Raw genomic sequence first — 5529 nt, 5'->3', positions numbered from 1 at the left:
GCCTTGTGGTGGTTGGGAGGTAGGTGGTAACACCCGTCACAGGGTGGTCCAAGGAATCATTCCCGTGTCCAAGACTTCAGTTCATCTCTGCCGGCTGGATCGAAAACATCGTCGGTCCACCATTGAGAGTTTTTCGAATCATTTTCCCTTCTTCGCTTTTTTGGACTTCGTTTGGTGAAGTACACTGATTTAGGGTTTTGGCAATCGTGTTTTATTATTATTATTTACTTTGTTTATCATGAGTGACAACTTAATTTTCGTGTTTGTGCGAGTGATGTATGCAAGGTGAGGTTACCGAAAGTGTCGGTTGATCCTCACAGTTTGTATGCAGAGGTTTTGTTTGCGCACTATATTTTAGGTGCAAAGTTTTTAATCCTGATGACGGAAATACGTTCCGGCAACTCTATGACGTCACAGTCGTGTGACGTAATCTTCATGTATGTCTTGCAAATTCTCTTTTTGTTCCGTAACCGAAATACAAACCACGCTATTTACAGAGGGTTTACCTTTTAGCGCAGCTGAAATGACGAGCCAATAGTTTTAACGAGGGTTAATTACCCCCGCGCTAGTTAGCGGGGGTGGGGAAGGGTAGCTTGCTACCCCTCCCCCCTCCACACACCGGTGACTTGCTTCACTTCACTTTTGGCTCGGCGGTGATCAGACGTGTCTGCTCATCGGCCTCGTGACAGCCTTTAATTTTCTGCTTTTTCTTTTCAGCGTGTGTTGGTTGGAAGTTGACCTTCAGTTATTTCTTTACAATGCGTACATGCCCTGGAGTTGCCGGTCGTCCTTGTGGGACTTTCATGTCGGACGTAAATACGGATCCGCACACCCTCTGCCCTCAATGTCGGGGCCGACGGTGTGACCAGGAGAACATGTGCCGTGAGTGCAGGGAGTGGTCTGCCTCCCAGTGGGAGAGGTTTGGCCGTCGGCGTAAGAAGAAGTCCAAGAGAGACCGTTCTCCTCCGGGGTTAGCCTTGAAGGAGGAAGGTTCTCGGGACACTTCTTTCGCCGCCCAAACCTCCTCCGAAGCTCCCCCTCGTCCGCCTCCTAAGGAGAGTCGGCCGAGTGGGAGCGCAGGCCCTTGTTCTGTTTCCCGACCTTCGGTTGGGGGAGAGGGCGTCGCCTCCCATAGCGAGGCGGTTCCCCCTCCTCCTTTGGGGGAGGTTATTGATAATGCCTTATCCAGTGATGATCTTTTACAGATTTGGTTGTCCCTGGGGCTTAAGGGCTTGCCCTCCAGGGTCGCTCTTATTGACCTTGTCTCGTTGGGGGCCGCTGTTAAGCAGTCGCCGGCGGTAGCAGAGGTAGACCCTCTGTCTATTGTCAACGTCGTGGTGACAAGAGGCCTCCGACGTGGCTGGGCCTTCCGCCGCAGGTGCTGTTGCGGGTGATGGTGCTAAAGGCTCTCCTCCTCCTTCCGTACATCCTTCGAAGGGGGAAGTGAGTCCTTCGGTCTCGGCTGCTGCTCAGCTTCCTTCTGAGGGAAGTGCTTTAACGGAGACTCCCCTTTGGAGGACCGATGGTCCCGACGATCTTCCCCGAGGCCGCCTCCACCGTGAGGCTCACCGTCCGCTACGCCACAAGGGCCTCCCTTCCCCTTACAGGGGGACTAAGAGGCGCCTTTTTGGGTCTTCATCCTCCGGGGGGAACTCTCCTCGTCAGCCTCAACCTACAGCTCCGCCCTCCTTGAACCTCTCTGCAGACCGCTCACCATCTCCTGCCAGATCTTCGCCTTCTGGAGAACTCGTCACCCGACGGGCAACGGTCCCTTCGGGGCTAAGGGATCCTTCCCTTACGCGAGCAGTGCTAGCGCACAAGCGCTCTCCTGCTCGCCAGCGCTCTCCTGCTCGTCGGCTCTCTCCTGATGTTCGCCCCCCTCGCCATTGCTCTCCTGCTCGTCAGCGCTCATTTGAGGACCATCGCCCTGCGGTCTCTCACCACCCTTTAGTTCCTGCTGAACTCCCTGCTCACCATCTGCCTGGTCCTGTGGCTACGCAACATCGTGCTGCGCGTGTCAAAAACACATGTTCGCCAACGCGCCAGCGATCTCCCAGTTCCTGCTCGTGAACGCGCCGCGCCACCTGTCCTTTCACATGACACGCGTCGACCTTCTGCTCGCCAGTGATCACCTACTCGCCAGCGATTACCTCCTCGCCAGCGTTCACCTGCTTGCCAGCGCGCACAGGCGATCTTAGTATCGCCTATTCAACAGCGACAGCTAGCGCGCCAACGTTCTCCAACGCTCCTGAAGGAACATGGTTCCCCAGCTTCTAGCTCGCCATCGCGCGATCGCCCGCCTGCGCATGCTGCTCGCCATCGCTCGCCATTGCACGATCGCCCTCCTGCGCATGCTGCTCGCCATCGCTCGCCATTGCACGATCGCCCTCCTGCGCATGCTGCTCGCCATCGCTCGCCCCTGCACAATCGCCCTCCTGCGGATGCTGATCACCATCGCACCCCATCACGCGATCGCCCACCTGCGCATGCTGCTCGCCATCACGCGATCGCCCTCCTGCGCATGCTGCTCGCCATCGCTCGCCCCTGCACGATCGCCCTCCTGCGGATGCTGATCACCATCGCACCCCATCACGCGATCATTCACCTGCGCATGCTGCTCGCTATCGCTTACCATTACGCGGTCATTCACCTGCGCATGCTGCTCACTATCGCACACTAGTGCGTCGACATGCCACATCGCGCCATCGCCAACTTGAGCGACTGCACTCACCAGCACGTCATCGATCGCCTGTGGATCTACATCGCCAGCGATCTTCCTCACCTACGCGGCAGCGCGTTCCCTCGCCGTCGCGCCAACGCTTGCGTTCGTCGCCTCGGACACGCGTTCACTTACCTGCCCACCCTCGTGCAACCACTCGCCTGCGCGCCCGTGCAACCACTCGCCTGCGCGCCCGTGCGACCGCTCGCCTGCGCGCCCGTGCGACCGCTCGCCTGCGCGCCCGTGCGACCGCTCGCCTGCGCGCCCGCGCGACCGCTCGCCTGCGCGCCCGCGCGACCGCTCGCCCGCGCGACCGCTCGCCCGCGCGACCGCTCGCCTGCGCGCCCGCGCGACCGCTCGCCTGCGCGCCCGCGCGACCGCTCGCCTGCGCGCCCGCGCGACCGCTCGCCTGCGCGCCCGCGCGACCGCTCGCCCGCGCGACCGCTCGCCCGCGCGCCCGCGCGACCGCTCGCCTGCGCGCCCGCGCGACCGCGCGCGCCCGCGCGACCGCTCGCCTGCGCGCCCGCGCGCCCACGCGACCGCTCGCCCGCGCGACCGCTCGCCCCGCGCGACCGCTCCATCCCCTGCGTGCCCGCGCGATCGCTCGCGCGCCCGCGCGACCATTCCCCCCGCGCGACCATTCCCCCTCGCGCGACCATTCCCCCTCGCGCGACCATTCCCCCTCGCGCGACCATTCCCCCTCGCGCGACCATTCCCCCTCGCGCGACCATTCCCCCTCGCGCGACCATTCCCCCTCGCGCGACCATTCCCCCTCGCGCGACCATTCCCCCTCGCGCGACCATTCCCCCTCGCGCGACCATTCCCCCTCGCGCGACCATTCCCCCTCGCGCGACCATTCCCCCTCGCGCGACCATTCCCCCTCGCGCGACCATTCCCCCTCGCGCGACCATTCCCCCTCGCGCGACCATTCCCCCTCGCGCGACCATTCCCCCTCGCGCGACCATTCCCCCTCGCGCGACCATTCCCCCTCGCGCGACCATTCCCCCTCGCGCGACCATTCCCCCTCGCGCGACCATTCCCCCTCGCGCGACCATTCCCCCTCGCGCGACCATTCCCCCTCGCGCGACCATTCCCCCTCGCGCGACCATTCCCCCTCGCGCGACCATTCCCCCTCGCGCGACCATTCCCCCTCGCGCGACCATTCCCCCTCGCGCGACCATTCCCCCTCGCGCGACCATTCCCCCTCGCGCGACCATTCCCCCTCGCGCGACCATTCCCCCTCGCGCGACCATTCCCCCTCGCGCGACCATTCCCCCTCGCGCGACCATTCCCCCTCGCGCGACCATTCCCCCTCGCGCGACCATTCCCCCTCGCGCGACCATTCCCCCTCGCGCGACCATTCCCCCTCGCGCGACCATTCCCCCTCGCGCGACCATTCCCCCTCGCGCGACCATTCCCCCTCGCGCGACCATTCCCCCTCGCGCGACCATTCCCCCTCGCGCGACCATTCCCCCTCGCGCGACCATTCCCCCTCGCGCGACCATTCCCCCTCGCGCGACCATTCCCCCTCGCGCGACCATTCCCCCTCGCGCGACCATTCCCCCTCGCGCGACCATTCCCCCTCGCGCGACCATTCCCCCTCGCGCGACCATTCCCCCTCGCGCGACCATTCCCCCTCGCGCGACCATTCCCCCTCGCGCGACCATTCCCCCTCGCGCGACCATTCCCCCTCGCGCGACCATTCCCCCTCGCGCGACCATTCCCCCTCGCGCGACCATTCCCCCTCGCGCGACCATTCCCCCTCGCGCGACCATTCCCCCTCGCGCGACCATTCCCCCTCGCGCGACCATTCCCCCTCGCGCGACCATTCCCCCTCGCGCGACCATTCCCCCTCGCGCGACCATTCCCCCTCGCGCGACCATTCCCCCTCGCGCGACCATTCCCCCTCGCGCGACCATTCCCCCTCGCGCGACCATTCCCCCTCGCGCGACCATTCCCCCTCGCGCGACCATTCCCCCTCGCGCGACCATTCCCCCTCGCGCGACCATTCCCCCTCGCGCGACCATTCCCCCTCGCGCGACCATTCCCCCTCGCGCGACCATTCCCCCTCGCGCGACCATTCCCCCTCGCGCGACCATTCCCCCTCGCGCGACCATTCCCCCTCGCGCGACCATTCCCCCTCGCGCGACCATTCCCCCTCGCGCGACCATTCCCCCTCGCGCGACCATTCCCCCTCGCGCGACCATTCCCCCTCGCGCGACCATTCCCCCTCGCGCGACCATTCCCCCTCGCGCGACCATTCCCCCTCGCGCGACCATTCCCCCTCGCGCGACCATTCCCCCTCGCGCGACCATTCCCCCTCGCGCGACCATTCCCCCTCGCGCGACCATTCCCCCTCGCGCGACCATTCCCCCTCGCGCGACCATTCCCCCTCGCGCGACCATTCCCCCTCGCGCGACCATTCCCCCTCGCGCGACCATTCCCCCTCGCGCGACCATTCCCCCTCGCGCGACCATTCCCCCTCGCGCGACCATTCCCCCTCGCGCGACCATTCCCCCTCGCGCGACCATTCCCCCTCGCGCGACCATTCCCCCTCGCGCGACCATTCCCCCTCGCGCGACCATTCCCCCTCGCGCGACCATTCCCCCTCGCGCGACCATTCCCCCTCGCGCGACCATTCCCCCTCGCGCGACCATTCCCCCTCGCGCGACCATTCCCCCTCGCGCGACCATTCCCCCTCGCGCGACCATTCCCCCTCGCGCGACCATTCCCCCTCGCGCGACCATTCCCCCTCGCGCGACCATTCCCCCTCGCGCGACCATTCCCCCTCGCGCGACCATTCCCCCTCC

The sequence above is a fragment of the Palaemon carinicauda genome, chromosome 37, assembly GCF_036898095.1.
Source record: "Palaemon carinicauda isolate YSFRI2023 chromosome 37, ASM3689809v2, whole genome shotgun sequence".
Taxonomy (NCBI): Eukaryota; Metazoa; Arthropoda; class Malacostraca; order Decapoda; family Palaemonidae; genus Palaemon; species Palaemon carinicauda.
Note: the sequence above shows the minus strand (reverse complement) of the source record.